The sequence below is a fragment of the Nerophis ophidion genome, linkage group LG05 (assembly GCF_033978795.1).
Source record: "Nerophis ophidion isolate RoL-2023_Sa linkage group LG05, RoL_Noph_v1.0, whole genome shotgun sequence".
Classification (NCBI taxonomy): Eukaryota; Metazoa; Chordata; class Actinopteri; order Syngnathiformes; family Syngnathidae; genus Nerophis; species Nerophis ophidion.
This window is the reverse complement of record NC_084615.1, coordinates 71,396,170-71,422,755: the sequence shown is the minus strand read 5'-3', so window position 1 is coordinate 71,422,755 and position 26,586 is coordinate 71,396,170. Positions and strand designations below refer to the sequence as shown.

At 39.3% G+C, this 26,586-nt stretch overlaps 1 long non-coding RNA gene across 1 annotated transcript in view; it reads left to right on the top strand.

Moving 5' to 3' along the window:
• Positions 1–1,406: 1,406 nt before the first annotated feature.
• The window catches only part of LOC133552409 (uncharacterized), a 95,494-nt gene continuing 70,314 nt past the window's right edge, over positions 1,407–26,586 (top strand). The window contains exon 1 of the long non-coding RNA XR_009806711.1: positions 1,407–1,459. This is a non-coding gene — a long non-coding RNA (uncharacterized LOC133552409). The remainder of the gene's footprint in view (positions 1,460–26,586) is intronic.

Below are 26,586 nucleotides of genomic sequence, written 5' to 3'. Positions count from 1 at the left end.
CAAAATCATGGAAAACATCTAACTTCAATGAAATAAAACAATTATTCAGATAGGGTTGTATCTTATTTTTAATAAGGTTCAATATTTTTTTTTTTTTAAATTATTTCTTATACAAACCCGGTTTTCATATGAGTCGGGAAATTGTGATAGATGTAAATATAAACGCCCGGAAAAGGGTGGAATGCAATCTCCGGGTAGGGGAAGAGACCCTGCCCCAAGTGGAGGAGTTCAAGTACCTAGGAGTCTTGTTCACGAGTGGGGGAAGAGTGGATCGTGAGATCGACAGGCGGATTGGTGCGGCGTCTTCAGTAATGCGGACGTTGTACCGATCCGTTGTGGTGAAGAAGGAGCTGAGCCGGAAGGCAAAGCTCTTAATTTACCGGTCGATCTACGTTCCCATCCTCACCTATGGTCATGAGCTTTGGGTCATGACCGAAAGGATAAGATCACGGGTACAAGCGGCCGAAATGAGTTTCCTCCGCCGGGTGGCGGGGCTCTCCCTTAGAGATAGGGTGAGAAGCTCTGCCATCCGGGAGGAACTCAAAGTAAAGCCGCTGCTCCTCCACATCGAGAGGAGCCAGATGAGGTGGTTCGGGCATCTGGTCAGGATGCCACCCGAACGCCTCCCTAGGGAGGTGTTTAGGGCACGTCCAACCGGTAGGAGGCCACGGGGAAGACCCAGGACACGTTGGGAAGACTATGTCTCCCGGCTGGCCTGGGAACGCCTCGGGATCCCTCGGGAAGAGCTAGACGAAGTTGCTGGGGAGAGGGAAGTCTGGGCTTCCCTGCTTAGGCTGCTGCCCCCGCGACCCGACCTCGGATAAGCGGAAGAAGATGGATGGATGGATGGATGGATGGATAAATATAAACGAAACACAATAATTTGCAAATCCTTTTCAACCCATATTCAATTGAATGCACTACAAAGACCAGATATTTGATTTTCAAACTCTTAAACTTTTTTTTTTTTTTGCAAATAATAATTAACTTAAGAATTTCATGGCTGCAACACGTGCCAAAGTAATTGGGAAAGGGCATGTTCACCACTGTGTTACATCACCTTTTCTTTTAACAACACTCAATACATGTTTGGGAACTGAGGAAACTAATTGTTGAAGCTTTTAAAGTGGAATTCTTTCCCATTTTTGTTTTATGTAGAGCTTCAGTCGTTCAACAGTCCGGGGTCTCCGCTGTCATATTTTACACTTCATAATGCGCCACACATTTTCGATGGAAGACAGGTCTGGACTGCAGGCGGGCCAGGAAAGTACCCGCACTCTTTTTGTTGGATTTACTATGTGTATTTGTTATGTGTAAATGTATTTATGGCGGGCTTGCTTGGGAATTTTAAAATGGGCGTGGCTACCACAGTCAGGTGACTACTTAGGTAGCTTTTAAAAATGGTGTCATTGTTTGTTTGGTAAAATACAGCGTGCTTCGTCACCGGCATAACCCACTGGTAAGATCATTTTATGTCCGCTTTTCTTGGTTAGATCAACTGAATTATTGTTTAAAATCCATGCTTGCTCGCTTCCTTTCTATTTTGTTTGTTGTGTGTTCGCTAAGTCCGCGGCGCTTGTTGTGCGGCTGGCTGACTGTTTGACGGCCAGAGCAAACACGCAGTGTTTTAGCTTTTGAACGACATGAGCAAAATTATTAAGTTAAAGGGTACAACCACAGTAATGTGCGGATTGAAAACTGTTGTATTAGAGTGTTGTCACGTTGTGTGTGTCCGGCTGAATTTGAGTGATCGTAGGTTTATTCTTGGCTTGAGTTCGAAAATACCGGCACTTTACTTCCTGGTTTGGCTGATGGGATTTGTAGTTCTCTAATGTAGTTCTGCTTAAATATGTAATGTGTGGCTCAAACAGAGCGCCTGTGTTTTATGTTTTGTTTTAGTATGCTTGTCCATGAATCATGGCGACATTATAAATGATTCTGATCACATTTAAAACATTATATGACATAAATTAATGTTGGTAATAAAATGTAATGCTAAAATTAATAAGTTAGGATAAAATCACAGTGATTGATAATATGTCTTATCATGGTTGACAACAATATGGTTCAGTTGATTAATTCATGTCTATTATTTACATTATAATGATTCAAAAATAGATACATTGTTTTGTTGTGTTAACGTTTACTTTTAGGTTATTACCTGCTGCTGCTATTGCTACTACTGCTGCTATTGCTACTGCTGCTATTGCTACTACTGCTATTGCTGCTATTGCTACTACTGCTATTGCTGCTACTGCTACTATTGCTACTGCTACTATTGCTACTGCTGCTATTGCTACTACTGCTATTGCTGCTATTGCTACTATTGCTACTGCTGCCATTGCTACTACTGCTGCTATTGCTACTGCTGCTATTGCTACTACTGCTATTGCTGCTATTGCTACTATTGCTACTGCTGCTATTGCTACTACTGCTATTGCTGCTATTGCTACTGCTGCTATTGCTACTACTGCTATTGCTGCTATTGCTACTATTGCTACTGCTGCTATTGCTACTGCTGCTATTGCTACTAATGCTGCTATTGCTACTGCTGCTATTGCTACTGCTGCTATTGCTACTGCTGCTATTGCTACTAATGCTGCTATTGCTACTAATGCTGCTATTGGTACTGCTGCTATTGCTACTACTGCTATTGCTGCTATTGCTACTATTGCTACTGCTGCTATTGCTACTACTGCTATTGCTGCTATTGCTACTATTGCTACTGCTGCTATTGCTACTGCTGCTGCTATTGCTACTGCTGCTATTGCTACTGCTGCTATTGCTACTGCTGCTATTGCTACTAATGCTGCTATTGCTACTAATGCTGCTATTGCTACTGCTGCTATTGCTACTAATGCTGCTATTGCTACTATTGCCATGAATTGATTAACGTGGACCCCGACTTAAACAAGTTGAAAAACTTATTCGGGTGTTACCATTTAGTGGTCAATTTTACGGAATATGTACTGTACTGTGCAATCTACTAATAAAAGTATCAATCAATCAATCAATCAATCAATCAATGCTACTGCTGCTATTGCTACTAATGCTGCCATTGCTACTATTGCTACTGCTGCTATTGCTACTGCTGCTATTGCTACTAATGCTGCTACTGCTGCTATTGCTACTGCTGCTATTGCTACTAATGCTGCTATTGCTACTGTTGCTATTGCTACTGCTGCTATTGCTACTAATGCCGCTACTGCTATTGCTACTGCAACTGTTGCTGCAATAGTACCAAATAAAACAAGCAAAAAGTGCACAGCGAGTAATTCCTTTTATGCTGAGTGACGACCCCTATTCAGAGGGCCAGTACGGAAAAAACTAAACACTTTAACTATGAAACCACGCTGTTTTAACACGTGGCTTGGCATTGTTTTGCTGAAATAAGCAGGGGCGTCCATGATAACGTTGCTTCAATGACAACATATGTTGCTCCAAAACCTGTATATACCTTTCAGCATTAATGGTGCCTTCACAGATGTGTAAGTTACCCATGCCTTGGGCCCTAATACACCCCTATACCATCACAGATTCTGGCTTTTGAACTTTGCTCCTATAACAATCCGGATGGTTATTTTCCTCTATGTTCTGGAGGACACCACGTCCAGAGTTTCCAAATATAATTTGAAATGTGGACTTTTCAAATCACAGAACACCTTTCCACTTTGCATCAGTCCATCTTAGATGAGCTCGGGCCCAGCGAAGCCAGTGGCGTTCCTGGGTGTTGTTGATAAATTGATTTTTGCTTTGCATAGCAGAGTTTTAACTTGCTCTTACAGATGTGGCGACCAATTGTAGTTACTGACAGTGGTTTTATGAAATATTCCATGTGTTGATATTCTTTACACACTGATGTCTGTTTTGATGCAGTACCCCCCGAGGGATCAAAAGCCCGTAATATCATCGCTTACGTGCAGTGATTAGTTCAGATTCTCTGAACCTTTTGATGATTTTACAGAGCGTAGATGGTAAAATCCCTAAATTCCTTGCAATAGCTCGTTAAGAAATGTTATTCTAAAACTGTTTGACAATTTGCTTACAAATTGGTGACCTTTGCCCCATCCTTTGGCATTTCATGGATGCTGCTTTTATACCCAATCAGGGCACCCACCTGTTCCCATTTAGCTTGCACACCTGTGGGATGTTCCAAATAAGTGTTTGATGAGCATTTCTCAACTTTATCTGTATTTATTGCCACCTTTCCCAACTTCTTTGTCACGTGTTGCTGGCATCAAATTGTAAAATTAATGATTATTTGCAACAACAAAAAAATGTTTATCAGTTTGAACATCAAATATGTTGTCTTTGTAGCATATTCAACTGAATATGGGTTGAAAAGGATTTGCAAATCATTGTATTTCGTTTATATTTACATCTAACACAATTTCCCAACTCATATGGAAACGGGGTTTGTACTTCGTAAACACGTCCAGTTTGAACAGCCTCTTAAAGTGGATCATAACAGTAAATTGTTTGATTCCTTTGCTTATTCCATTACATAATGTAATTCCACATACTGATACGCTAAATGTCTTAAGTGTTGTACGTGGATCAAGTATTGACCCTTGGGGTATTCCCATATCATGATTTTAAAAAACATAACTTTACTGCAGTAATCTTGACACGCTGTTCTCTGCCATGGAGATGAAACCCAAAACAAACAAACGCCTGTTTCCAAATATTAAAAGTAGACAACTTACATGGGATAATATTGTGGTGAATCCGGACATCATTCATTCATCAATTGTGGTTGACTGTGTGAAGAGCTTTAATGGCGTCAAGAAACCCTCCCCACAACATAGCCCCTATTCATAAAGCACTTCAGGTTTTCAATGAGATAGGAGTTTGCTTCTGTGTCTCTACAGAATACTTCGGTCTAAATGGTGGCGAGACGTGCGTTTCCAACCCAGGCCTTCAGTTATGTCCGACTTCAATGATTACGTCTCAAAAAAATCATCATTTATGTCCCCACATGACCATTGCTGAAAGGAATACTATACATAAACACATTTACACACTACGGTATTGTACAAAAGAAGCTATTTTCTGACGCATTTAAAAATCAATGAACCCACATCAGAAATTAAAGGCCTACTGAAATGAGATTTTATTATTTAAACGTGGATAGCAGGTCCATTCTATGTGTCATACTTGATCATTTCGCGATATTGCCATATTTGTGCTGATAGGATTTAGTAGAGAACATCCACGATAAAGTTTGCAAATTTTGGTCGGTAAAAAAAAAGCCTTGTAGCAGACGATGACGTCACAAGGGTGAGGGCTCCTCACGTCCTCACATTGTTTATAATGGGAGCCTCCAACAAAAAGAGCTTTTCGGACTGAGAAAACAACAATTTCCCCATTAATTTGATTGAGGATGAAAGATTCGTGGCTGAGGATATTGATAGCGAAGGACTAGAAAAAAAAAAAAAAAAAATGGCAATTGCATTGTGAGCAATTCAGATGTTTTTACACACATTTACTAGGATAATTCTGGGAAATCCCTTATCTTTCCATTGTGTTGCTAGTGTTTTAGTGAGTTACAGTAAATAGTACCTGATAGTCGGAGGGGTGTGTCCTAATGAGTGTACAAAGCCTCATGTCTGAGAGTTCAGAGTGTACCAAACATACAGGAAATGTCCTGACCTCAATTTGGCTCAGTGTGCCAAACACTGCACCTACAGGAAACAGATGTTTGAGCAATAACGAACATAACAGGAAACCAAGCAAACACTGCACATACAGGAAACAGATGCTTGAGCAACAACCAACTTAACAGGAAACTAAGAGTAGTTCCTAGACACGAGACACATAGCAACTGACGTCAGTCAGTAGACTGACCAATCAGATAACTACTGGCACAGTGTATATAAGCTGCCGTACAACAAACTCTCAGACAGATCGCTTTGGGTTTTACTGGTACTACTGTTGAAGTGTACTTACTATACGATCTCCGCTCTCTGCAGACTGCGTTCAATAAAATACTTCTACTTGACTCAACTTCTGCCTCCTCGAATTGTGTTCTTGCTCCAGGCCCGGGTGAGACGACACAAAAAATGCGTCTCAACAGTCCACAGGTGTCTTGACGCCAGTCTCTGAGGGAATTACTGTAGTCACGGCAGCAGCAGCACGACAGAAGTTCCGCTTATCTCCGGTAAGAGGTGACTTTTTACCACAATTTTCTCACCGAAACCTGCCGTTTGTCAAGCGGTCGGGATCCATGTTCGCTTGACCACTCTGATCTATAGTAAAGCTTCACCTCCGGGAATTTTAAACAAGGAAACACAGTGTGTTTGTGTGGCTAAAGGCTAAAGCTTCCAACCTCCATCCTTCTACTTTGACTTCTCCATTATTAATTGAACAAATTGCAAAAGATTCAGCAACACAGATGTCCACAATAATGTGTAATTGCGCGATGAGAAGAGACTACTTTTAGCCGCTAGTGGTGCTGCGCTAATTTGTCCCCTCCAACGCATCATCATTCGGCGACGTTTTCAACAAGAAAGTCCGCGGGAAATTTAAAATTGTAATTTAGTAAACTAAACCGGCTGTATTGGCATGTGTTGCAATGTTAATATTTCATCATTGATATATAAACTATCAGACTGCGTGGTCGGTAGTAGTGGGTTTCAGCAGTCCTTTAAAACATATCTTGTGTGGTACTTTCTGTTAAAATCAAAATTGCAAAAAACATATTAAACGTGTAAAAATAAAGAAATAAAATATCTGAACTCACGTGTCATTGCCGGGACAGCTGAGCTAGCTTCTGGGGTGTGCCGACATCGTCTCACAAGAAGTAGTTCCTCTTTAAATATCCTTCTTGAAAATGGCCTTGAAAATATATATGTATTGTCTTGTCTAATCATAAAAAATGCAGAAGAGGCGTGTTGGCTGAGTTCTTAAAGTTTACTCCACAGCGTGCTCATCAATAACATCCAGCTGTCGGTATGTGTACATTCAACAACCTAAACGGGGTTACTTCGCAATGCTCTACACTGCTGTGGCATGCTGGGTAATGGAGTTTTTATGTTACCTAGCTCATAACATCACTAAATTGCTGCCTTAGGACAGCGAGAAGGCCTTACTGACAACAACTCGTGATCTAATTGGCTATCGCAACTGTCAATCAAATGTTTGTGTCCATTCACGGACACCGCATTGTTGATTCTGAAGGTCTCGGGCAGATTTGGTACAGCATGGCAACACAAACTAGCTGAATTCTGATTGGATTGAATCTCTATAAACTAAAAACAACAGCACTGGAAGAACCATGATATGACTTGAAGAGAATATGAATACTTTTAGATATTTAGGGAAAGTAAATTAAAAATTACTTTATCTTTAATTATGGTCATAATTGAGGTGGCGACTTGTCCAGGGTGTACGCCGCCTTCCGCCCGATTGTAGCTGAGATAGGCTCTAGCGACCCTGAAGGGAATAAGCAGTAGAAAATGAGTGGATGGATGGATTATGGTTTATGATTTATGATTATGATCACGGGGCGGTTTAGCTCGGTTGGTAGAGTGGCCATGCCAGCAACTTGAGGGTTCCAGGTTCGATCCCCGCCTCCGCCATCCTAGTCACTGCCGTCGTGTCCTTTGGCAAGACACTTCGCCCACCTGCTCCCAGTGCCACCCACACTGGTTTAAATGTAACTTAGATATTGGGTTTCACTTCGTACAGCACTTTAAGTCACTAGAGAAAAAGCGCTATATAAATATAATTCACTTCACTAATTCACATGGTCATAATTTATGGTTGTGTTAGGCCAGCACAGAAGGCCTTGCTGGCCCTGACCGCTCACCACTGGGTCTAAAACTAAATTGTTCTGGACTAAGATGTTGATCAAGATAATCAACTGAGCTGCTACATTCTTCTCCTTTACCTTTAATAAAACGGGCAAAATAGAAACAGGGCGATTATTTAAAAAATCCTCAGGTCATCATACTTTGAATATTGGGGTAATTATGGCTTTTTTTTTCCAGATGTTCGGGAATTTATCGGCCTGAATACAAAAATGAATCTGATGAATTTTATTAATATAGCACTATAATGTTTAATGAGGCAGCTATCCAAGTTCTAACTGTCTTTTGCTGGAGAGTTAGTCACTTTCTCAAGAACATCTGCTACTTGTGCTTCATTGGCCTCCCTAATACAAAAAGGATCTGATCATTTCATGCGTAATATGTCTTTAATCATGGCAGCGGAGTGAAAATGATGTGTTCATTCTTTTACTGACTGTATGAGTTATGAAATAAATTCCTGTGCCATCATCTGAGATATTCATATGATTTATTTTCAGTTCCTTGATTATTTGTTGGTTATGTTGTTTAAGTATTTCCACAGGGAAGAAGTGTTGCCCTATGCATTTGCTATTGGTTCTAGATAGTTTAGTCTTTATTTGAAAGGACAATGCACAGAAACATTAAACTCAAAGACAGACATGTTCTGTACCAGCTTAAAGCTCATTGCCATCTGCAGTCCCTGGCTGCCTAATTTAAAAGGGATACAAAAATCATGCAATAAAATTATTACAATAAAATCATACCATATCACGTAATCAAATTAAGAAAAGTCATAAAATGCCCTTTCATGGACACATACTTAATATAGTATACTTAATATAATATATTGCTCACATCTGAGGTCCTCTCCAAGGTTTCTCATAGTCAGCATTGTCACTGGCGTCCCACTGGATGTGAATTCTCCCTGCCCACTGGGTGTGAGTTTTCCTTGCCCTTTTGTGGGTTCTTCCGAGGATGTTGTAGTCGTAATGATTTGTGCCGTCCTTTGAGACATTTGTGATTTGGGGCTATATAAATAAACATTGATTGATTGATTGATTGAGAATACAGTGGGGCAAAAAAGTATTTAGTCAGCCACCGATTGTGCAAGTTCTCCCACTTAAAATGATGACAGAGGTCTGTAATTTTCATCATAGGTACACTTCAACTGTGAGAGACAGAATGTGGGAAAAAAAAAATCCAGGAATTCACATTGTAGGAATTTTAAAGAATTTATTTGTAAATTATGGTGGAAAATAAGTATTTGGTCAACCATTCAAAGTTCTCACTGATGGAAGGAGGTTTTGGCTCAAAATCTCACGATACATGGCCCCATTCATTCTTTCCTTAACACGGATCAATCGTCCTGTCCCCTTAGCAGAAAAACAGCCCCAAAGCATGATGTTTCCACCCCCATGCTTCACAGTAGGTCTGGTGTTCTTGGGATGCAACTCAGTATTCTTCTTCCTCCAAACACGACGAGTTGAGTTTGAACCAAAAAGTTATATTTTGGTTTCATCTGACCACATGACATTCTCCCAATCCTCTGCTGTATCATCCATGTATCCTTTTTGGTATAAACTCAACTCGTCGTGTTTGGAGGAAGAAAAATACTGAGTTGCATCCCAAGAACACCACACCTACTGTGAAGCATGGGGGTGGAAACATCATGTTTTGGGGCTGTTTTTCTGCTAAGGGGACAGGACGATTGATCCGTGTTAAGGAAAGAATGAATGGGGCCATTTATCGTGAGATTTTGAGCCAAAACCTCCTTCCATCAGTGAGAGCTTTGAATGGTTGACCAAATACTTATTTTCCACCATCATTTACAAATAAATTCTTTAAAATTCCTAGAATGTGAATTCCTGGATTTTTTTTTTCACATTCTGTCTCTCACAGTTGAAGTGTACCTATGATGAAAATTACAGACCTCTGTCATCATTTTAAGTGGGAGAACTTGCACAATCGGTGGCTGACTAAATACTTTTTTGCCCCACTGTACAACCACATCTCATTGACATCATCACACAAAGACAATACATGCTCTTGTTCACATCCGTCATCATTTGTAAAAACAACCATGATTTTAACACACACACACCTCACAATTTACAACAAAAATGCTGTCATGGATAAATATAATACAAATTAAAGGCCTACTGAAACCCACTACTACCGACCACGCAGTCTGATAGTTTATATATCAATGATGAAATATTAACATTGCAACACATGCCAATACGGCCCGGTTTAGTTTACTAAATGACAATTTTAAATTTCCCACGGAGTTTCCTGTTGAAAACAACGCAGAATGATGACGCGTGTTTGTGACTTTATTGGTTGGAGGAGACATATTATCCCAGCACCACTTACGGCCAAAAGTAGTCTCTTTTCATCGCATAATTGCACAGTAATTTGAACATCTGTGTTGCTGAATCTTTTGCAATTTGTTTAATTAATAATGGAGACTATAAATAAGAATGCTGTTGGTGGAAAGCGGTGGATTGCAGCTGCCTTTAGCACCGAAACACAGCCGGTGTTTGTTTATTGGGAAGCTTTAACACAGAGCGGTCAAGCGAACCTGTTTCTCTACGCCAACCAGCAAGTTTTTGGATAGGAAAATTGTGATATTAAGTCGGCTCTTACCGGAGACTTGAGTGGATTATGCGACCTCCTCCTGTAGCTGTAAAAAAGGCAGCTGTGATCTTGGCTCCTCCATTGGCTTCTCTGAGAGACACTGGCGTTCCCCGCAGCCCTCCGACTTTTAGGTATGACTTTATAATCTCACTAAAACACTATTAAAAACTATAAGGAAATATGGAATTTTCCAAAATTATCCTAATAAATGTGTCTTATATCATCGGAATCGCTCACACTGCCGTCGCCTTTTCTTATTTTTTTCCTTTTTCTTAATTTTTTAGTGCTTCACTCTAACTTTCCTCATCCACGAATCTTTCATCCTCGCCCAAATTAATGGGGAACTTGTCGCTTTCTCGGTCCAAATTGCACTTGCTGCTGGTGGCTCACATTATAAACAATGTGAGGATATGAGGAGCCCTACAACCGGTGACGTCACGCGCACATTGTCTGCTACTTCCGGTACAGGCAAGGCTTTTTTATTAGCGACCAAAAGTTGCGAACTTTTTCGTCGATGTTCTCTACTAAATCCTTTCCGCAAGAATATGGCAATATCGCGAAATGATCAAGTATGACACATAGAATGGACCTGCTATCCCCGTTTAAATAAGAAAATCTAATTTCGGTAGGACTTTAAGTCTTTATAGATTAGTCAATCAGCGTTATGTTTTTTGGGTTGATGATTTATTTAAAGCCATATCTATTTTCTTCATCAGCGTGAGTATTTCATTTGCAAGCCATGGCAAGGTAGCCGTCCTTTGTTTATATTTTATCTTTTTGATCTATTTTTGTACTAAGTTTGCAATACAATTATTCATGATTTTACAGCACCTATCCATTTAATTCATTTTTTTTTTTTACTTGGGGATGATCATCTTTATTTTGTCTGTGTTATTTTATCAACATATTGCAGGCACCATTTTGACAGATTCCTGACGGCAAGTTTCATGTTGCGGTCCGACAATCCATTCAATAAATTATGTTTTTTGTCATTCTGACTGGTTTATTAGAAAATATGTCAGTCATTGTTCGTGTGGCTCGAGTAATTCTGGTGGGCCCTTCATTTGCTGGAAATAAAATGTTGACATGCTATTTCTCCATTTTTGCGTCTTGGTCTTATCTGATCAGTTGATATGAAAGTCACCATACCATACGTTTTTTTTTTAATCAGAGTTAAGATGTTTCATAACATTTTGTAAAGCTTCATATAAAGAAGTAGCACATGTGGGAAGATTATATAAAACATCAATATTAAAGTTTGTCTCTACACCCCGGAATCTCTGGTAAATTATTCCCTGTGCAAAACATGTTTGTGTCGTCTGCAAAACAGGACCATTTTCAATACATTAGAGACGTTACATGTAATTTATATATAGAATAAAGAGTTTGGGACCCAACACTGACCCCTGGGGGACGCCACGGGCAATGTCCAAACACGATGAGCTAAGGCTGGGCGATATGCTTTTTATTAGTAGCTCGATATTTTTGGGCCATGTCACGATTCACGATAAATATCTCGATATTTTGCCTTATAGCCTTGAATGAACACTTGATGCATATAATCACACCAGTATGGACATTTTTAAAAATTTAGATGTTGACAGGTATAAGCCAACACGGCTTGAGTACTGTATTTTTCTGAGTTTAAGTCGCTCCGGAGTATAAGTCGCACCTGCCGAAAATGCTTAATAAAGAAGGAAAAAAACATATAAGTCACACTGGAGTATAAGTCGCATTTTTTGGGGTAATGTATTTGATAAAATCCAACACCAAGAATAGACATTTGAAAGGCAATTTAAAATAAATAAAGAATAGTGAACAACAGGCTGAATAAGTGTACGTTATATGACGCATAAATAACCAACTGAGAAGGTGCCTGGTATGTTAACGTAACATACCGTATTTCCTTAAATTGCCTGCCTAGAATTACTGCCGGGTCAAACTCGTTTCGCAAAATAATTAGCGCATTACCGCCGGCTCAGGATTAACGCCGGGTCAAACTCGTTTCGCAAAATAATTACCATACGTCTAGAATTTCCGCAGGGGTGGCATAGCTCGGTTGGTAGAGTGGCCGTGCCAGCAACTTGAGGGTTGCAGGCTCGATTCCCGCATCTGCCATCCTAGTCGCTGCCGTTGTGTCCTTGGGCAAGACACTTTACCCACCTGCTCCCAGTGCCACCCACACTGGTTTAAAATGTAACTTAGATATTGGGTTTCACTATGTAAAGCGCTTTGATTCACTAGAGAAAAGCGCTATATAAATACAATTCACAATTCACAATATGATGATTCTATGTGTCTACATCAGGGGTAGGGAACCTATGGCTCGCGAGCCAGATGTGGCTCTTTTGATGACTGCATCTGGCTCTCGGATAAATCTGAGCAGACACTGCTTAACACAATAAGTAATGAATAATTCCACTTGTAATCACAGTGTTAAAAATAACGTTAAAAATATAAAAATGCTCGTGCATTTGAATCCATCCATCCTTTTTTTTTTACCGCACTTGTTCAAGAAGTTGCCTTAAGGGTAAGAAATAATTTATTCATTATTGGTTAGTGTAGAGCTAGCCCTACTGGGGGTTCTTCAGACCCCCAAGCACCGACATGAGAGCCTGTTTCAGGGTTACAATATTGTTCTATTTTTCAATAAGTCTCTCAGTTGCTTTCCAGCAATTGTCTTTTTCTCTTTCGCTCTCGCTCGCACTCTGGCCCCAGCCCCAACCCCGTCTCTCCTCCTGGCTGCTGCTTATAAACAGAGCGACAGGTGATTAGATAACAAGGCTCAGGTGGGCCATTTATGCACCTGTTGCTGATTTCGAGGCCGGTCCTGGCAACACGCCGCTTCGCTGCAGACCCGCAGGCCACGCCCCCTCTCTAAGTAAGCTCCAAAATAACAACGTTATTACAAAGAATAAGAGACCTATTATACTCCAGAAATGTTGGTCTTACGTAAAAATGCACACTTTTAGTTGTGTTCAGTGTTAAAAATATATCATATGGCTCTTACGTAAATACATTTTAAAATATTTCGCTTCTTGGCTCTCTCAGCCAAAAAGGTTCCAGACCCCTGGTCTACATTAAAACATTCTTCTTCATACTGCATTAATATATGCTACTCTTAAACTTTCATGCAGAGAGGGAAATCACAACTAAGTCAATTGACCAAAAGTGTATTTATTAAACAGTTATTAAGCAGTGGCACAAACATTCATGTCATTTAAAATGTCTGAGACATTTTAAAACAAGCTATTAGTGCACTTTTGTGCATGATGTCACTAAGATGAGATATAAAAAGAACACTAAATTACTTTTTGTACACAACGCCACTACAATGGTTAATAACAAATAAAGTGCACTTTTGTGAATGATGTCACACGAGATATTTCAATAACTGTCAAAGAAAATTTAGCTGCATAATAGGAAATCAAATAGTTTATGTCCTTCGCTATGTGGTAGGTTCCTGCGGACGTTATCTCCTTCTGTTGTTGACTATTTTTTTTCATACAGTGTTGATCTGGAAATGGAATTGAGTCAGCGCATTTTGTTGGGTGTGGCACCGGCCGAGATGTTGACATGCGGGGTTTCAAGCACTCTTTATTCTCTAGCAAGCACTCTTTATTCTCTAGCGGGCGACTTTTCAAATGATGCTGCAAATTAGTAGTGCCGCTATTTTTTGGAGCAACACTTTTGCCGTATACTTGACATATTATGGTTGTCTGTTCAACACCTTCCCGCTTGAAGCCAAACCACCGCCAGACGATGGACCCTGTGCTGTTTTTCTTGGGAATTAATTCTTCTTCCTCCATTTGTTTCCAGATTCGCACCTTCTTTCTCTCCTATTACCACTCGCACCGCTCCACTAGCACCACTCCTAACGTTACCCGTTCCGCTACCTCTTCTTACGTATGTATGAAGGTGCGCTTGTTTTATGTCTCCGTGAGAAGGAGAGACAAGAAAGAGTGACAAAAGCCTGTATGTAGTGTAATGCCCGCAGCTAAAAGCAGAGGTGGGTAGTAACGCGCTACATTTACTCCGTTACATCTACTTCAGTAACTTTTGGGATAAATTGTACTTCTAAGAGTAGTTTTTATGCAACATACTTTTACTTTTACTTGAGTATATTTATAGAGAAGAAACGCTACTTTTACTCCGCTCCATTTATCTACAATCAGCTCGTTACTCGATACTTTTTTTTTTATCGATCTGTTAATGCACGCTTTGTTTGTTTTGATTTTGTCAGACACGCATTCAAAGTAGGAACTACGCATGCCTGCGTTTCACCAATCAAATGCAGTCACTGGTGATGTTGGACCAATCAAACAAAACCAGGCGGTCACGTGACCGTCACACGTCGAATCCGGCTTTAAAAAGTTGAAAAACTTTTTGGGGTGTCACCATTTAGTGGTTAATTGTACGGAATATGTACTGTACTGTGCAATCTACTAATAAAAGTTTCAATCAATCAATCAAAAGTGTAAAGGAAAAAAAGACACTTTTTATTTCAACCGTACTTCCCGTCAAAAGCCTAAAGACTGATCGCACAGTTCCTGTCTTCACAATAAAAGTGCCGCTCATCGCGCCTGCGCTAACAAAATAAGAGTCTCCAAAAGCCAGCGCAAACAAGCTAGCTACGGAGTTTGCCGCCAATGTATTTCTTGTAAAGTGTATAAAAACGAATATGGAATCTGGACAGATAAGATGCCAAAAACCAACGACTTTCATGTGGTATTAGAGAGAAAAGAGGAACTTTTTTTCTCCTTCTTTTGAAAATGTGGACATTATCAGGACTATACTGTGTGATTCCAATCAATGCAAGTCATCAGAATCAGGTAATACACCAACTTATATTCTTGTCTTCATGAAAGATAGGGATCTATATGTTAAACATGCATGTATATTCATTAAAACACCTTAACATGTCAACAAAAACGGCAAAATAAATAACTGTAAATTATATACTATATGTATATATATATATATATATGATATGTGTATGTATGTATATATGAGGTAGGTCACCTCGACTTGGTCATTTATTAAGTAATTGATTAACGTTGAAAAACCCTATGGGGTGTTACCATTTAGTGGTCAATTGTACGGAATATGTACTGTACTGTGCAATCTACTAATAAAAGTTTCAATCAATCAATCAATCGATGAATGCCCATTGAGCCTATGGTGCTGTTAAGTAGTTGTGGCTCAATTTGCCTTAATTTTTTTATTTTAATGTATTATTATTTAATATATGTTATTGTTTTAGTTGCTTAAGAGATATTCCTGGCTATGAATTTGCTCATTGCTATTTTTATGTTTTTGTGCATTATTTGTTGCCGTAATTATTAAACAAACAGGTTACTCATCAGTTACTCAGTACTTGAGTAGTTTTTTCACAACATACTTTTTACTTTTACTCAAGTAAATATTTGGGTGATTACTCTTTACTTTTACTTGAGTAATACATCTCTTAAGTAACAGTACTCTTACTTGAGTACAATTTCTGGCTACTCTACCCACCTCTGGCTAAAAGCAACTACATGAGAACGTTTACTCGAATACCCACGATATAGTCATTTTTGTATATCGCACAGAGACAATATAGAGATATATCGAGTATATTCGATATATCGCCCAGACTTACGATGAGCTGACACTTCACAAATTGACTGCGGTCCTTTAAATAACTCTCAACCCAATGCAAAACCAACCCTTCTGATGCCATACTTTTCCGGTTTTATTGATAAATATGTCATGATTGATTGTGTCATAGGCTTTCTTAAGATCGATGAATATTGATATTGTTTATCTTCTGTAGCATTAGTGATTACTTATCCATCCATCCATCCATCCATCCATCATCTTCCGCTTATCCGAGGTCGGGTCGCGGGGGCAGCAGCCTAAGCAGGGAAGCCCAGACTTCCCTATCTCCAGCCACTTCGTCTAGCTCTTCCCGGGGGATCCCGAGGCGTTCCCAGGCCAGCCGGGAGACATAGTCTTCCCAACGTGTCCTGGGTCTTCCCCGTGGCCTCCTACCAGCTGGACGTGCCCTAAACACATCCCTAGGGAGGCGTTCGGGTGGCGTCCTGACCAGATGCCCGAACCACTTCATCTGGCTCCTCTCGATGTGGAGGAGCAGCGGCTTTACGTTGAGCTCCTCCCGGATGGCAGAGCTTCTCACCCTATCTCTAAGGGAGAGCCCCACCACCCGGCGGAGGAAACTCATTTCGGCCGCTTGTACCCGTGATCTTATCCTTTCGGTCATGACCCCAAAGCTCATGACCATAGGTGAGGATGGGAACGTAGATCGACCGGTAAATTGAGAGCTTTGCCTTCCGGCTCAGCTCCTTCTTCACCACAACGGATCGATACAACGTCCGCATTACTGAAGACGCCGCACCGATCCCTCTGTCGATCTCACGATCCACTCTTCCCCCACTCGTGAACAAGACTCCTAGGTACTTGAACTCCTCCACTTGGGGCAGGGTCTCCTCCCCAACACGGAGATGGCACTCCACCCTTTTCCGGGCGAGAACCATGGACTCGGACTTGGAGGTGCTGATTCTCATTCCGGTCGCTTCACACTCGGCTGCGAACCGATCCAGTGAATTACTTATATCGGTTCCAATAATGCCAGTCATGTTGAACTGTTTGATCTTAATCCGTTGTGTCGTCATGGTATCCGGGTGAAGGTGTATGAGATATGTCATTATCGTCTGTGGAATTACAATCTGGTTCATGATGCTTCACTGGTACCTGTCCAGATTCTTCATGTTGCTGAAGGAGCTCCTTTGTGCTCCTGAAGGAGCTGAACAATTCTTTGTCCATGTGCTCTGAATTTTCCCCTCGCTATTTTCAGAATGCACATTTTTCTTGCGATGTCGGAGTTGTGTTTTGTGAGGTGCTCGTTAACGAGTACATTTGTTTCTTCCCTGCTTCAACAGTGCCGACTTGTATTTCTGTTTATAAATCTCATGAGATTGGCTGATGTATTTCTGTCACTTTTACGGGGCACAGGGTGGCGAGTCTCTATGTTGTTCAACTCCGCTTCAATCCAAACTTGAGTGGAGGAAGGCAGCTGCCTGTTTAAAGTTAAACATTAAAGTTAAAGTACCAATGATTGTCACACACACACTAGCTGTGGTCAAATGTGTCCTCTGCATTCGACCCATTCACTTGTTTACCGCCTGGGAGGAGAGAGGAGCAGTGAGCAGCAGCGGTAGCCGCGCTTGGGAATCATTTATGGTAATTTAACCCCCAATTCCAACCCTTGATGCTAAGTGCCAAGCAGTTAGGTAGTGGGTTTCCATTTTTATAGTCTTTGGTATGACCTGATCTCAGGACGAACACTCTCACCATAAGGCCACTGAGCAGGTTTCTCTGTGGATCTGTCCTCCGCCCGGGTGTCTGATCGGGATTTAATGCGGACCCCAGTCACAATCCTGAGTATTAGTCCAGGTCCGCCACTCTGTTGTCCAGCTCCACCAGACACCGGTCCTTCTTGGCATTCTGGATTCTGAGAACCTTCACTTCTTCCCACAGTCCCAGTGCTGTTTGACCGCAGAAATCTCTTCGGCCGAAAACTCTATGGTGTTTTCAAGTTCGCCTTCCTCTTCAGCTGACATTACCTTTTTCGGCGGCATGCTGCTGCTAGGAGACGCTACCAATCAGCTGCTAGCCTAGCCACCGGCTAACTGACTTGGGAGCTTCGCAACTGGCGTTTAGCTTCAGTTCGTGTTCCAAAATCAGCGTCGTCAAAATCGATGAAAGTGTGCAATAAACGCTGCCGTACGTGTTGTTTTTGTGTTTTTGCTGCATGTCGTTGAGCGTGTTTGCTGCATGCTAATGAAATTATAATAAAACGATAGCTTACTGCAGTGGTTCTCAACCTTTTTTCAGTGATGTACCCCCTGTGAATTTTTTTTTTAAATTCAAGTACCCCCTAATCAGAGCAAAACATTTTTGGTTGAAAAAAAGAGATAAAGAAGTAAAATACAACACTATGTCATCACTTTCTGATTTATTAAATTGTATAACAGTGCAAAATATTTCTCATTAGTAGTGGTCTTTCTTGAACTATTTGGAAAAAATAGATATAAAAACAACTAAAAACTTGTTGAAAAATAAACACGTGATTCAATTATAAATAAAGATTTCTACACATAGAAGTAATCATCAACTTAAAGTGCCCTCTTTGGGGATTGTAATAGACATCCATATGGATTATTGAACTTAATTCTAAACATTTATTCACAAAAAAAGAAATATTTAACATCAATTGATCCGCCTCCGCTTGGGATGGTTTCCTGCTGGCTCCGCTGTGAACGGGACTCTCGCTGCTGTGTTGGATCCGCTTTGGACTGGACTCTCGCGACTGTGTTGGATCCATTATGGATTGAACTTTCACAGTATCATGTTAGACCCGCTCGACATCCATTGCTTTCCTCCTCTCCAAGGTTCTCATAGTCATCATTGTCACCGATGTCCCACTGGGTGTGAGTTTTCCTTGCCCTTATGTGGGCCTACCGAGGATGTCGTAGTGGTTTGTGCAGCCCTTTGGGACACTAGTGATTTAGGGCTATATAAGTAAACATTGATTGATTGATTGATCAATATTTATGGAACATCTCCACGAAAAATCTAGCTGTCAACCCTGAATATTGCATTGTTGCATTTCTTTTCACAGTTTATGAACTTGCATTCATATTTTGTTGAAGTATTATTCAATAAGTATATTTATAAAGGATTTTTGAATTGTTGCTATTTTTAGAATATTTTAAAAAAATCTCACATACCCCTTGGCATACCTTTTAAGTACCCCCAGGGATACACGTACCTCCATTTGAGAACCACTGGCTTACTGTACAATGTCTGCTCTCACTGGGATGACGACTTACAGGATGTCCATACACATAAGTTTGGAGACTCCTTCTCCTCATTCAATGCGTTTTTTTAATTTTCATGACTATTTAAATTGTACACAGCTCTCTCTAATGTTTGCGTATTTCCAGTATGACTGATCTAATAATATGGTCAGAGTGCAGAAGTGTAACTCCAGGGACATCAGCGGAATATTCCAAATGGCTGACTTACTTTGTGGCATATTGTGATGTTTAAACTGTGTTTTCACATACTTTGCAGAGTGTAAATACAATTGTTTATGGTTTAATGGATACAATGAAACACAACTAAGCATATAAAGTCCACTTGTTTTATTCTACTGGTACTTTAATATCCCATATTTTTTTATCATGATTGGGGGAAAAAAAAATACTGCTTTTGTTTTTAATTCCTGCACATGCTGATTTTGCAGTCTGAAGTGTGCAGTTTGTCCTTTTACACCTTTCAGTTAATTTGTCGACTGCCTGAGGCCTGGAGCTGAACAAATGAAGACTTGGCTGAGAATCAAGTTGCCACAAGTTCGGCTGGTAGTATCGGTGCCACTGGGGCTGTTAGTGCGGGTGGTAGCAAGGATGCTGCAGGTGGTGAACTTGCTACTGGTGGTGCGAGGCCACATGGCAACATCAAGGCCAGTGGTGGTGCCAGCCTGGATGGCATGATAGATGCTGCTGATGGTGGGGCCAGGCGTGGTATTAGCGTCGCTGCTCGTGGTGGTAGAGCAAGGTCAGATGGTAGCAAGAGTGCTACCGTGTAACAGGACAACTTGCCATATGCACTTATGGGCAGTAACAAGCTACATGTAGCTTAATACTAATAGTTAATAGTAATGGACCCTTATTGGGTTACAGTTACATTAACATTGATATTATACCATGCCATGTAGCTGGCAACAATTTTTCGGGGATAGCTATATGAATATATATATATATATATATATATATATATATATATATATATATATATATATATATATATATATATATATATATATATATATATATATATATATATATATATATATATATATATATATATATATATATATATATGTATATATGTATATATATATGTATGTACAGTATGTATGTGTATATATATGTATGTATGTGTATATATATGTATGTATGTATGTATATGTATATATATATATGTATGTATATATATATATATAATATGTATATATGTATGTATATATAAGGGCTGTGAATCTTTGGGTGTCCCACGATTCGATTCAATATCGATTTTTGGGGTCACGATTCGATAATATATCGTTTTTTTTTTTTTTTTGGTTCGATTCGATTCTCGAGAACGGATTCTGAATCACACAACGAAAACGATTCGATTCGTATCGATTTTTTCCACACACTCCTAATGAATATATATATATATATATATATATATATATATATATATATATATATATATATGTATATATATATGTATATATATATATGTATATATATGTATATATACATATATATATATATATATATATATATATGTATATATATATATGTATATATATGTATATATATATATGTATATATATGTATATATATATATGTATATATATATATGTATATATATGTATATATATATATGTATATATATATGTATATATATATATGTATATATATGTATATATATATATGTATATATATATATGTATATATATGTATATATATATATATATGTATATATATATATATGTATATATAGGTGTGGGAAAAAAATTACAAGACTACTTCATCTCTACAGAACTGTTTCATGAGGGGTTCCCTCAATCATCAGGAGATTTTCTGATGATTGAGGGAACCCCTCATGAAACAGTTCTGTAGAGATGAAGTAGTCTTGTGATTTTTTTCCCACACCTACATATTGCGCTCTACCACGGTATCGAGCACTATTCTCTGGATAATCCAATCAAGACATATATATATATATATATATATATATATTAGGGCTGCAAATCTTTGGGTGTCCCACGATTCGATTCAGTATTGATTCTTGGGGTCCTGATTCGATAATATATCGATTTTTTTCGATTCAATGCGATTCTCAATTCAAAAACGATAATTTTTCGATTCAAAACCATTCTGTATTCATTCAATACATACGATTTCAGCAGGATCTACCCCAGTCTGCTGATATGCTAGCAGAGTAGTACAATTTTTTTTAAAAAGCTTTTATAATTATAAAGGACAGTGTTTTATCAACTGATTGCAATAATGTAAATTTGTTTTAACTAATAAACAAAACAAAAATATGACTTATTTTATCTTGGTGAAAACATTGGACACAGTGTGTTGTCAAGCTTATGAGATGCGATGCAAGTCTAAGCCACTGTGACACTAAATAATAAATACATGATAAATGGGTTGTACTTGTATAGCACTTTTCTACCTTCAAGGTACTCAAAGCACTTTGACACTACTTCCACATTTACCCATTCACACACTGATGGAGGGAGCTGCCATGCAAGGCGCTAACCAGCACCCATCAGGAGCAAGGGTGATGTGTCTTGCTCAGGACACAACGGACATGATGAAGTTGGTACTAGGTGGGGATTGAACTAGGGATCCTCGGTTTGAACACGGCCACTCTACCACTGAGCCACGCTGTCATTATTGTTCTTTTTTAAAAATGTTTATAAATGTCTAATAATAATGTAAATGGGGGATTTTTAATCACTGCTATGCTGAAATTATAACTAATATTGATACTGTTTTTGATAATAATCATTTTTGTTTCACCACTTTTGGTTTGTTCTGTGTCGTGTTTGTGTCTTCTCTCAATTGCTCTGTTTATTGCAGTACTGAGTGTTGCTGGCTTAGGTTTGGTTTTGGAATCGGATTGCATTGTTATGGTATATGGGCGGCGTGGCACAGTGGGAGATTGGCCGTGCGCAACCCGAGGGTCCCTGGTTCATATCCCACCTAGTACCAACCTCGTCACGTCTGTTGTGTCCTGAGCAAGACACTTCACCCTTGCTCCTGATGGGTGCTGGTTGGCGCCTTGCATGGCAGCTCCCTCCTTCAGTGTGTGAATGGGTAAATGTGGAAGTAGTGTCAAAGCGCTTTGAGTACCTTGAAGGTAGAAAAGCGCTATACAAGTACAACCCATTTATCATTTATTTATTTATCATTTATTGCTGTGTAGTAGTTTGTTGGATTGATAAAAAAATATATACCTAAAAATAAAAAATTAAAACTTAGATTTAAAAAAAATGAGAATTGATTTTGAATCTCACAATGTATTCAATTCGATTAGTATTCGAATCGATTTTCCCCCACAACCCTATATATATATATATATATATATATATATATAAATACATACATACATACATACATATGTTTATATGTAAATAAACATGTATGTATGTATATATATACATATATATATATGTACACATATGTATATGTACATATGTATCTGTATATATATATGTATGTATATATATATATATATATATATATATATATATATATATATATATATATATATATATATATATATATATATATATATATATATATATATATATATATATATATATATATATATATATATATATATATATATATACACAAAAACATCGGCAGCATCAATATTACAGTAATGATCCGCACACCAATAGTTTAGGGTACAATTTAAAGAAGGGAATGTAGAAGGGTGCTGAATCATTCTATTCGTGGTATTTCTGGTCAGCACAGGGTTACATTTAAGATCGATCAAGTAAAAAGGTCCCCGCACCTCAAATGACAGAATTATTAATCATGCCAGGATTTTACCCAAAAATACACTTGAGGCACATTTTTAAATGTTTGCGTTTCTGCTGTTCCAAAGATGTCAGTGCACTGCCGACAAAAGCGTTCAATTTCAAAGCGGTCGTATTTAAAGCGCCCCTGGGGTGGAGACAAAAAGCAATAGGTCATGTATGATTGCTCACAGGCTCCACAACATGTGACCGTCCATGGCTCGTGCCCTTGAGCAAAGACCGTGATTCAAAGCAGAGCGCCTGGAAATCATGTTTTTTCATTTTTTTTTTTTCATTTACAACCACTTAGAGGTGATTCGATTCACTGTTAAACATAATTCCATCTATTTTTGGCTCAATTTACAATTCCCTGCGATGAGGTGGCGACTTGTCCAGGGTGTACACCGCCTTCCGCCCAAATGTAGCTGAGATAGGCTCGAGTGCCCCCTGCAATCCCGAAGGGAATAAGCAGTAGAAATGTATGGATGGATGGAATTTGCAATTCCACTCTTAAGTACCCCACTCCAATTTACAGCAAACATCTGATTTTTAAAACCTATTTTTTTTTTTTTTTTTTTTTACATTAAAGCTTTTAAATTTAATTTGTGAACCCTATTGATTAATCACCAAAAATATTCCATTACCGTATTTTTCGGACCATAGGGCGCAGCGGATTAAAAGGCGCACTGCGTATGAGCCGGTCTTTTCAGGTCTTTTTTCATACAAAAGGCGTACCGGATTACAAGACGCATTAAAGGCCTACTGAAATTAGATTTTCTTATTTAAACGGGGATAGCAGGTCCATTTATGTGTCATACTTGATCATTTCACGATATTGCCATATGTTTGCTGAAAGGATTTAGTAGAGAACATCCACAATAAAGTTCGCAACTTTTGGTCGCTAATAAAAAAGCCTTGCCTTTACCGGAAGTAGAAGCCAATGTGCGCGTGACGTCACCGGTGTGAGGGCTCCTCACACCCTCACATTTTTTTTAATGTGAGCCACCAGCAGCAAGAGCAATTCGGACCGAGAAGCGACAATTTCCCCATTAATTTGAGCGAGGATGAAAGATTCGTGGATGAGGAAAGTTAGAGTGAGGCTCAAAAAAAAAAAAAGGCGGCGGCAGTGTGAGCGTTTCAGATGTTTCATATTTACTAGGATAATTCTGGAAGATCCCTTATCTCCTTATTGTTTTAATAGTGTTTTAGTGAGATTGTAAAGTCATACCTGAAAGTCGGATGGCTGCGGTGAACGCCAGTGTCTCTGACAGAAGCCAAGGAGCCAAGATCACAGCTGCCTTTTAGAGCTGCAGGATGAGGTCGCATAATCCACTGAAGTCTCCGGTAAGAGCCGACTTAATATCACAATTTTCCCATCCAAAAACTCGCTGGTTGACGTAGAGAAACATGTTCGCTTGACGGCTCTGTGTTAAAGCTTCACAACAAACAAAGAAACACCGGCTGTGTTTTGGTGCTAAAGGCAGCTGCAATCTACCGCTTTCCACCAACAGCATTCTTCTTTATAGTCTCCATTATTAATTGAACAAATTGCAAAAGATTCAGCAACACAGATGTCCAAATTACTGTGTAATTATGCGATGAAAAGAGATGACTTTCAGCCGTAAGTGGTGCTGGGCTAAAATGTCCCCTCCAACCAATAAAGTCACAAACACGCGTCATCATTCTGCGTTGTTTTCAACAGGAAACTCCGCGGGAAATTTAAAATTGTAATTTAGTAAACTAAAGCGGCCGTATTGGCATGTGTTGCAATGTTAATATTTCATCATTGATATATAAACTATCAGACTGCGTGGTCAGTAGTAGTGGGTTTCAGTAGGCCTTTCAAGCGGTCATATTATATAACTTTTTTTGAATTCTAACCACTATCTTGTGGTCTACAAAACATGTAATGGTGGTTATTTGGTGAAGGTGTTGCATAGATTATGTTAGATTACAGACCATTTTCATGCATCTCTCTGAGCGTCTCGTCAGGATGCGCCGTTTTGCGGGCGGTCTTATTTATGTGACTCACCTTCGACAGCGTCGTCTCTCCTTCATTTTTCTTGTGCAAGGACGGGAGTGGAAGAAGTGTCAAAAGATGGAGCTAACTGTTTTAATGACATTCAGACTTTACTTAAATAAATAACGGAGCAGTATGTCCTCATCCGTGAAAAACCTTCCGACTGGAACTGTCTAATAACTAAGGTTCCTTGGGTGAATAATGTAAACTCACTACACCGGTATGTTTTAGCACTTTCATGGCGGGTTTATTGACAGATACAAGTAAGAACTTTACGTTACTTTATACTAGAAATGGCAACAGTGGAAGATGAATGCCACATAAGAAGATCGAGAAAAAGAAGCTTATGACTACAGCGTTGAATGGACTACAATGGCGGACGCGCGCAAATTTTCAGTACTTATGCAGATCCAAAATACAAATCAGCAAGTACCAGAAGGTTTTGCATAATATTTCGAAACTAACCTCTGCTAATAGGTGCCATTTTGCGGTCTTTAGACACGCACCATAATAATACTCCTGTGTTTAATGCGCCGACTATCCATCAAGCGGTGCGGCTTCATAGCTTACCGAAGTTGTACTAAAAACATTTTAAAACAATTTTGAGTGCTGTGTGTAATGTTTTATATTCTCAAAGGAACATTTAAAGTTTTGGTGTTGTCTACTGGTGTATCTCTTATGTGTGACTGCCATCTACTGGTCACACATTATACCATGTACCAAATATAATAGCTTCGAGGTTGATAAGCACAACCAGAATCATGCCGTACATTAGGCATACCGTGTTATAAGGCGCTAGAGATGCTTGGATGGGCAATTATATCATCCGCATCCGCATCACCAAAGTCGTCACCCGAACCAACATTTTATCAGGACCGTACCCGCCCGCCAACCGCCCGCTGAAATACATCAGAGGTTGTCCGCCTTTACCACTCACACAGCTAATTAAACCTGTTTCATAGAGTAATGATGACAATTGGAGCCGCTATCATTCCCGCGACTATCGAATAGCGTTCATCCTGATTGTAAGATTATGGGCATTCTGTGAAGCTATTGCCTACTGAAATGAGATTGTCTTATTCAAACGGGGATAGCAGGTCCATTCTATGTGTCATACTTGATCATTTCGCGATATTGCCATATTTTTGCTGAAAGGATTTAGTAGAGAACATTGACCATAAAGTTCGCCACTTTTGGTCGCTAATAAAAAAGTTTTGCCTGTACTGGAAGTAGCAGACGATGTGCGCGTGACCTCACAGGTGTGAGGGCTCCTCACATCTTCACATTGTTTATAATCATAGCCACCAGCAGCAAGTGCGATTAAGACCGGGAAAGCGACGAGTTCCCCATTAATTTGAGCGAGGATGAAAGATTTGTGGATGAGGAAAGTTAAAGTGACATGTAGTTCTTTGTTAAGGTTGAAGAAAACCTTGAAAGGTGAAATAATTGAAATTTTGAAAATACAGTAACAATTACTTTCA